The sequence below is a fragment of the Ovis aries genome, chromosome 2 (assembly GCF_016772045.2).
Source record: "Ovis aries strain OAR_USU_Benz2616 breed Rambouillet chromosome 2, ARS-UI_Ramb_v3.0, whole genome shotgun sequence".
NCBI classification, from domain to species: domain Eukaryota; kingdom Metazoa; phylum Chordata; class Mammalia; order Artiodactyla; family Bovidae; genus Ovis; species Ovis aries.
In genome coordinates this window covers 136117373-136126872 of record NC_056055.1, presented here as the reverse complement: position 1 = coordinate 136126872, position 9500 = coordinate 136117373, and the positions used below count along the sequence as shown (strand labels likewise).

General features: G+C 45.0%; 1 pseudogene; it reads right to left on the bottom strand.

The window, feature by feature from the left end:
- Positions 1-227: 227 nt before the first annotated feature.
- LOC132659129 (craniofacial development protein 2-like) overlaps positions 228-9500 on the bottom strand; it is a 29278-nt pseudogene continuing 20005 nt past the window's right edge.

Here is a 9500-nt window from a genome sequence, read left to right as displayed (position 1 = left end):
CTGCTTTATAGGAAGGTTGCTGGTAGCAGTGTGGAGTGTGGATCGAGGGAGATGAGGCTGAGCACAGAGACACTGACCCTGTGGGAAGCTCCTGCATTAATAGTTGAATGAGCTGGTGAGGGTCAGCATTAAGACAGAGGCAAAGGAGAGAGAAGACAGGTACTACTGAAGAAAAAGAAGTTCTTCCCAGGGCCCAAGAACTGAATTTGATTTAGGTCATACCTGAATGGTCTAGTGGTTTTCCCTACTTTCTTCAATTTAAGTCTGAATTTGGCAATAAGGAGTTCATGATCTGAGCCACAGTCAGCTCCTGGTCTTGTTTTTGCTGACTGTATAGAGCTTCTCCATCTTTGGCTGCAAAGAATATAATCAATCTGATTTCAGTGTTAACCATCTGGTAATGTCCACGTGTAGAGTCTTCTCTTGTGTTGTTGGAAGAGGGTGTTTGCTGTGACTAGTGCATTTTCTTGGCAAAACTCTATTAGTCTTTGCCCTGCTTCATTCCGCATTCCAAGGCCAAATTTGCCTGTTACTCCAGGTGTTTCTTGACTTCCTACTTTTGCATTCCAGTCCCCTATAATGAAAAGGACATCTTTTGGGGTGTTAGTTCTAAAAGGTCTTGTAGGTCTTCATAGAATCATTCAACTTCAGCATCTTCAGCGTTACTGGTTGGGGCATAGACTTGGATTACTGTGATATTGAATGGTTTGCCTTGGAGACGAACAGAGATCATTCTGTCATTTTTGAGATTGCATCCAAGTCCTGCATTTCGGACTCTTTTGTTGACCATGATGGCTACTCCATTTCTTCTGAGGGATTCCTGCCCGCAGTAGTAGATATAATGGTCATCTGAGTTAAATTCACCCATTCCAGTCCATTTTAGTTCGCTGATTCCTAGAATGTCGACGTTCACTCTTGCCATCTCTTGTTTGACCACTTCCAATTTGCCTTGATTCATGGACCTCACATTCCAGGTTCCTATGCAATATTGCTCTTTACAGCATCGGACCTTGCTTCTATCACCAGTCACATCCACAGCTGGGTATTGTTTTTGCTTTGGCTCCATCCCTTGATTCTTTCTGGACTTATTTCTCCATTGATCTCCAGTAGCGTGTTGGGCACCTACTGACCTGGGGAGTTCCTCTTTTGGTATCCTATTATTTTGCCTTTTTATACTGTTCCTTATTACGAAATTCAGACTTAAATTGAAGAAAGTAGGGAAGACTGCTAGACCATTCAGGTATGACCTCAATCAAATTCCTTATGATTATACAGTGGAAGTGAGAAATAGATTTAAGGGCCTACATCTGATAGATAGAGTGCCTGATGAACTATGGAATGAGGTTCATGACATTGTACAGGAGACAGGGATCAAGACCATTGCCATGGAAAAGAAATGCAAAAAAGCAAAATGGCTGTCTGGGGAGGCCTTACAAATAGCTGTGAAAAGAAGAGAGGCAAAAAAACAAAGGAGAAAAGGAAAGATATAAGCATCTGAATGCAGAGTTCCAAAGACTAGCAAGAAGAGATAAGAAAGCCTTCTTCAGTGATCAATGCAAAGAAATAGAGGAAAACAACAGAATAGGAAAGACTAGAGATCTCTTCGAGAAAATTAGAGATACCAAGGGAACATTTCATGCAAAGATGGGCTTGATAAAGGACAGAAATGGTTTGGACCTAACAGAAGCAGAAGCTATTAAGAAGAGGTGGCAAGAATACACAGAAGAACTGTACAAAAAGATCTTCACAACCCAGATAATCACAATGGTGTGATCACTCATCGAGAGCCAGACATCCTGGAATGTGAAGTCAAGTGGGCCTTAGAAAGCATCACTACGAACAAAGCCAGTGGAGGTGATGGAATTCCAGTGGAGCTATTTCAAATCCTGAAAGATGATGCTATGAAAGTGCTGCACTCAATATGCCAGCAATTTGGAAAACTGAGCAGTGGCCATAGGACTGGAAAAGGTCAGTTTTCATTCCAATCCCAAAGAAAGGCAATGCCAAAGAATGCTCAAACTACCACACAATTGCACTCATCTCACATGCTAGTAAAGTAATGCTCAAAATTCTCCAAGCCAGACTTCAGCAATACGTGAACCGTGAACTCCCTGATGTTCAAGCTGGTTTTAGAAAAGGCAGAGGAACCAGAGATCAAATTGCCAACATCTGCTGGATCATGGAAAAAGCAAGAGAGTTCCAGAAAATCATCTGGAACATTCTGCTTTATTGACTATGCCAAAGCCTTTGACTGTGTGGATCACAATAAACTGTGGAAAATTCTGAGAGAGATGGGAATACCAGACCACCTGACCTGCCTCTTGAGAAATCTGTATGCAGGTCAGGAAGCACCAGTTAGAACTGGACATGGAACAACAGACTGGTTCCAAATAGGAAAAGGAGTACGTCAAGGCTGTATATTGCCACCCTGCTTATTTAACGTCTATGCAGAGTACATCATGAGAAACGCTGGACTGGAAGAAACACAAGCTGGAATCAAGATTGCTGGGAGAAATATCAATAACCTCAGATATGCAGATGACATCACCCTTATGGCAGAAAGTGAAGAGGAACTAAAAAGCCTCTTGATGAAAGTGAAAGTGGAGAGTGAAAAGGTTGGCTTAAAGCTCAACATTCAGAAAACGAAGATCATGGCATCCGGTTCCATCAGTTCATTGGAAATAGATGGGGAAACAGGGGAAACAGTGTCAGACTTTATTTTTGGGGCTCCATAATCACTGTAGATGGTGATTGCAGCCATGAAATTAAAAGACACTTACTCCTTGGAAGGAAAGTTATGACCAACCTAGATAGTATATTCAAAAGCAGAGACATCACTTTGCCGACTAAGGTCCATCTAGTCAAGGCTATGGTTTTCCAGTGGTCATGTATGGATGTGAGAGTTGGACTGTGAAGAAGGCTGAGCGCCAAAGAATTGATGCTTTTGAACTGTGGTGTTGGAGAAGACTCTTGAGAGTCTCTTGGACTGTAAGGAGATCCAACCAGTCCATTCTGAAAGAGATCAGCCCTGGGATTTCTTTGGAAGGAATGATGCTAAAGCTGAAACTCCAGTACTTTGGCCCCCTCATGCGAAGAGTTGACTCATTGGAAAAGACTCTGATGCTGGGAGGGATTGGGGGCAGGAGGAAGAGGGGACGACGGAGGATGAGATGGCTGGATGGCATCACTGACTCGATGGACATGAGTCTGAGTGAACTCTGGGAGTTGGTGATGGACAGGGAGGCCTGGCGTGCTGTGATTCATGGGGTCACAAAGAGTCGGACATTACTGAACGACTGAACTGAACTGAAAAACTGAATTACATTTATCACGTTGAGGAGGAAAACCTTTTCTTTTACTCTCTTAGGATCATGAACTAGGGGCCTGTGAATTAAACTGAAACAAGACAGATTAACAAGAGAAAGAGCACAGAACTTTTGTTAGTGTCGACATGCATAGGAGTCCACAGAAAAGAAGTGAAACTCAAAAAAAGTGATCAGACTCAAAGGTTTTTATTCCATTTTAACATGGGAAAGGGGGTTGAACTTCAAGGGAGGATTAATCATGGGGAAGTGACCAGGATATATAGGGAAACTAATGGAAGATAAGTTATTTTATTTTTATTTTACTTTACTTTTAGTTTTATTTCTGCAAGTTTATCTGGGTGTTAGCTCCCCATCTTGCTCTTCCCCTCCTGGTGGTGGGGCAGGTACCTTCACAGAGGAAAATCTATGCTCTCCTTTTAGGCACATAAAAGAAGGGCAGGAACTCTTCCTGTATCTGTTGATTCTGATTGCCTTCAGCTCAAGAGTATCCTTACGCCAAATTGGTATACTTGGAGGTGGCATATTCTGTCGCTCTGTGTGTGGTCAAACTCACTGAGCCTCACCTCCAAAATGAAGATAAAACTTTTCAGATTGCACTTTAAATGGCACAATCCACTTAAACCACTCAAGACAATAGTAAGCATTCAACAAATATGTCAACATCATTTCTATTATCACGAACTCCTACCCAATCTTCCCTGAGGACACAGAGCCAAGAGAAGATGACCTTTCCACTTGACATTGGCATAAGGTCAGTGTAGACCAGGACTCAGTGGGCGAGGGAACCCAGAAAGCCTAGGAGTCAAAGAGCCAGAAAGCCAGGGAATAAGTGTTGTTTGGGTATCCCTGGGTCAAAGCTAGAAAAGCCGAACTGTATCATCAAGGTTAAGGGACTAGCATGGAGGCCAAAATATAAAACAAAGGCAAGAAGGTCAGGCAGATGCAGGGATGGAGTAATAAGCCCAGAGCAAGGTTTGTAAAGAAAACGACGTTTCAGAACAACTGCTGTGTGGACAGGGCTGAAGAGCCCAGGATAGGGATGGTCCTGATGGGTCAACTTGGTTTAAAAGACAGGATGGGCTGGATCAGGCATCATGGGCCAACACCTACCAGTGACCCTGAGGACCCCTGCCAAGAAAAGACCCAAGAGCCTCTCATTGTAAAGAATCTCACCAGTTTCAAGGTAACAGCGGCAGCATTCGGTCATTCTCATTGTTTTTCCCCTCTAAGACTGGAGACACGTGGGGAGAGATGGTTGCACAAAGTGAGAGCTGATCTGCTAGACCTTGTTCTAGATGATTAGCTGTGTTAACCCTTTCATCTCCACAACCCCATCAAGTAGACACCATCCTCATCCCCATTTTACAGGTGAGTCAGGTGAGGCTTAGAGCTACTGAGTAACCTGGGTGAGGTCGTCTAGCCTGTACAATCCCAGCTGTCTGATGCCAGGGACCCCCACCCCGTCTGCTCTACTGCCTCGTGCCGGGGCAAGACTCGGGTAGAGGGCCAGGAGGCAGAGATGGAAGCCCAGCCTGGACAACGGATGCCTCTTCCCTTGAGGTGGAAGAGAAAGTGAGGATGGTTAACTAATTTGGAGTTTGGGGGACAGAAAGGAAGCTGCTGTTGTTGAGACTTAACAGCCTATATTTTCTCTGAAACGCCTAGCTTGGTTTGTGTGAAAAAGTTGGCAGAGGGTGATGGTGGGGAAACATGTTCTCAGGATTTCCTGGAAGGGCCCCAGGGCTCTGCAAGGCTGGAGAAGGGTTGCCTCCGGTTTCTAACCTGAGCAAGAGTGGGCTTTCCCAGATCAAGTGCAGCTTCTAAAGTCAGGAAGCCCTGGGGGCCTTTAAGAAGACCCAGCCCCAGAGCACTAGCCTTTTAAAATGCTGATCCAGAAGTCCAACACAGACAATGCTTGTGGGGGCCCACCCTCTGACGTAAGCCCCGATGCCCATGGAGAGAATGGTCTAGACCTCATGTTTGATGTTGCGCTTTTTATTTTGGACTGGGGTATAGCCCAGTTAACAGTGCTGTGGTGGTTTCAGGTGAACAGCGAAGGGACTTTGCCACACATGTACATGCATCCATTCTCCCCCAAATTCCCCTCCCATCCAGGCTGCCATGTAACATTAAGCAGAGTTCCATGTGCCATTCAGTAGGTCCTTGTTGGTTATCCATTTTAAATATAGCAGTATGTACATGTCCGTCCCAAACTTCCTAACTATCCTTTCCCCCCATCCTTCTACCAGGCAACCATAAATCCATTCTCTAAGTCTGTGAGTTTCTTTCGGTTTTCTAAGTTCATTTGTATCATTTCTTTTTAGATTCCACATAAAGGGATGTCCTACGATACTTCTGGGCTTCAGCGGTAAAGCATTCACCTGCAGTGCAGGAGACGCAAGTTCAATCCCTGGGTTCGGAAGATCCCCTGGAGGAGGGCATGGCAGTCCCCTCCGGCATTCTTGCCTGGAGAATCCCCATGGATAGAGGAGCCTCATGGACTACAGTTCATGGGGTCGCAGAGAGTCAGACATGACTGAAGCGACTGAGCATGCACGATATTTCTCCTTCTCTGTCTGACTTACTTCACTCAGTATGATGATTTCTAGTTCCATCCATGTTGCTGCAAATGACATTATTTCACTCTTTTTAATGGCTGACTAATATTCCATTGTATATATGTACCACATCTTCTTTATCCATTCCTCTATGGATGGACATTTAAAAAACTAGCTGTTTTTGATGCTGCCCCAATTCAGCAGCAGCACTGGAAGTTTGTTAGAAAGGTGGACTGTGGCCTCCATTCAAATGTACTGAGTCAGAATCTGCATTTTTAACAAGTTGCCCAGCTTGATTCGTGTGTGCCTTAGCAGGTGAGAAACACTGCTTCTGCAGCCCCAAAGCAGCTGTTCAAGCCTCAAAGTCACTTGGGGTCAACAGTCTCATTATCGTGTTTCTCAAGACAAACCTCAGGTGAACCAGCAGTGCTCAAACCTACATCAGTGATGCAATACAAAGTTGTGATGTCAATGTTCAGATGAAAGAGAACGTGGATGACTTCATAAATGTTCTTTGCAAGGAGAAAGAAAAAAGCTGGTCTGAAGGTGCAGCCTTGGGCAGATCATTCCTGTCTCCTATCCAGTGGCTTTGGGCAGTGTTCCCAGCATCACCCGATCATAACTGAGCACCTCCAAGTGTTGGGCACTCTCCTAGCTGCTGGGGAAACCACAGCAAACAAAACAGGCAAAAATGCCTGCCTCCAAGAAGCTTCCATTCTCATGCGGAAAGAAAATAAAGCAAATAAGTAAAAATATAGTTGCTACATAGTATCAGTACGATGGAGAAATGTAAAGCGGGAAAGGGTACAGACAGTATCAGTGGGTGGTTGCAATTTTAGATAGTGTCAGCCAGGTGCGCCTCCCTGAGAAGATGACAGTAAAGTCAAGAACCAAAGAAGGTGAGGGAGCAAGCTAGACGGTTATGGTGGGAACAGCCTTGCAGACACGATAGGCAGCCAGTGCCAGGGCCCCGGGGCAGGCGTGTGGCTGGCTCACTTAGGGAACAAGGAGCCTCGTATGGCTGGAGAGGATGAACAAGAGCAGTAGGAGCGTTGGCTAGAGACTCAGCACAGAGCCAGTCCTGTTGGGCCTCCTAGAGCACAGTTAGACTTCTCGCTTTTACCAGGAGCGAGATGGCGCGTCAAAGGGCTTGAGCAGAGGCGTGATGAGGTCTTTCCTGGGTTGTGACAGCATTCCTCTGGCTGCTGTGTGAAGGTGGAGCAGAAGCAGGGAGGATGGTTGAGAGGTTCCTGAAAGGGTGCAGACAAGAGATGCTGGGGACATGGAGCTAGGTGGCAGTGGTGGTGGAAAGAGGCTGGATTCTGGATACTGAGTGAATGTGGAGCCAGAAGGATCTCCTGGCCAGCTGGATGTGAGATGACGCCAGGGCTTTGGGCCTGAGTAACTGGAAGACAAAGTTGGCATCTCTGAAATAGGGACAATTGCAGGCAGAGCAAGCCAAACTGAAGAGTCTGGAGGCGCAGAGCCCGGTGTGAGCACTCAAGGGAGAACATGTCATGCTTTCACTTCAGACGTTCAGGGAGCAAGCAGTTTTTACTTTTAGTTGGAAAAGGTAGTTAGGTGTTTCCCACTCCCCCACTTAAAAGGATGACCCAAACTATCAGATTACTAAGTCCTCACCAAACGTCAACAGTTGGCTGGCACCAAACGATGCGAGCTAATACATCACCCTGAGCACAAACAGTGAAGATCCAGCACATTGAGATAGGCATGCGGAGCTGGATTGAATCGGGAAACCAGGTCAGCACCAGGGCATACTGCCTGGCACCGCCTGGGGCCCAGCCTCACTCTCTCAGAATGAACCTTTAGTTAATGGTGCTTGGTGTTTGACTTCTTCAGTCACAGCTGAAAAGAGCCCTCCTCTGCCTCGAGGGCCACCAGTGGGGCCAGGAGAGGACCTGTGCAGGGGACTATGTGGCCAGGCTTGATCGGCAGCTGGAGACCTCTTTTCTACCCCCACTTGATTGAGATATAATTGATGTATCATGTTTTGTAAGTTTAAGGTGAGGTTCCCTGATAGCTCAGTTTGTAAAGAATCTGCCTGCAAAGCAGGAGAACCTTGTTTGATTCCTGGGTTGGGAAGACCCACTGGAGAAGGGATAGGCCACCCAATCCAGTATTCCTGGGCTTCCTTGTGGCTCAGCTGGTAAAGAATCCACCTGCAATGCAGGAGGCCTGGGTTCAATCTTATATACAATGTGATGAATAGATAGGTGTATATAGTGTGAAGTGCTTACCGCAAGAAGGTTAGTTAATACATCCTTCACCTCATCTAATCACCATCTTGCTTTTGTTGCTATGGTGAGACCCTTAAACCACTCCTCTCACAGCAACTTTCAAATGTACAGTATAGTATTAGTGTGGGGCTTCTCAGGGGGTGCGGTGGTAAAGAATCCCCCTACCAAAGGAGGAGACACTGAAGTCTCAGGTTCAATCCCAGGGTCAGGAAGATCCCCTGGAGAAGGAAATGGCAACCCACTCCAGTATTCTTGCCTGGGAAATCCGATGGACAGAGGAGCCTGGAGGGCTACAGTCCAGGGTAGTAAAGAGTAGGACACGACTGAGTGACTACCACTTCCAGTTTATATAGATACGTGCATTCTGAGAGTTTGCTCATTGACAGACATGAGGAAGGTGTATTGGACTCAGAGTCAGCCTTCAAGGAGTTAGAGTCCTGAGAGGATGTCCACATATCAAGAGATGGCCCGCTGCAGAGTCAGCAGACGCTGGTCTGTGGGGGAAGTCCCCGCGGTAAACAGGGAGGGAAGAAAGAATTGTGTGCACATAACACATTCCACCACAATTGTTGGTTCATTTCAAGTAGATTTCTGAAGGTTGTTCTCGCTGAGAACATCTCTTTATAAACTAGAATGTTTTAGTTGCCTTCCACAGTGAAAGCCTTGTTATCAGACCCTCTATCACCTTCATTAACATAGAATCTCTATTAATGATGCCTCTTTTTAGATAGTAGTCTAGTGATTATTAGATTCTTCAAAATCCCAGTTGCTTCCTGAATTCTTTATAAGAAATTAAACAGGAGCTATAATCAGGTTTTTTTAGTGTGATATATGCATATATACATATATATATACATATATATATATATATATATATATCACATTTTGTTTATCCTTTCATCTGTCATTGGAAACTTATGTTGTCTTCATGTCTTGGGTATTGTAAGTGCAGATATCTCTTCAAGATAGTGATTTCATCTCCTTCAGATAAATACCCAGAAGTAAAACTGCTGGATCATAGGGTAATTCAATTTTTAATTTTTTGAGGAAATTCCCTACTTTCATAGTGGCTGCACCAGTTTACATTCCAGCCAACAGTCTCTCAGGGTTCTCTTCTCCACGTTGTTGCCAAGATTCGTTATTTGTAGACTTTTGATGATAGCCATCATGACAGGTGTGAGGTGATACTGTGTTTTTGATTTGCATTTCCCTGATGATTAGTGATATTGAGCACATTTTCATGTACTTGTTAGCCATCTGTATGTCTTATTTAGAAAAATATATTAAAAATGTCTATTCGAGTCCTCTGCCCTTCGGGTTGTTTGTGTTTTGTTGGGTTCTGTTTGTTTTGCTCTTCA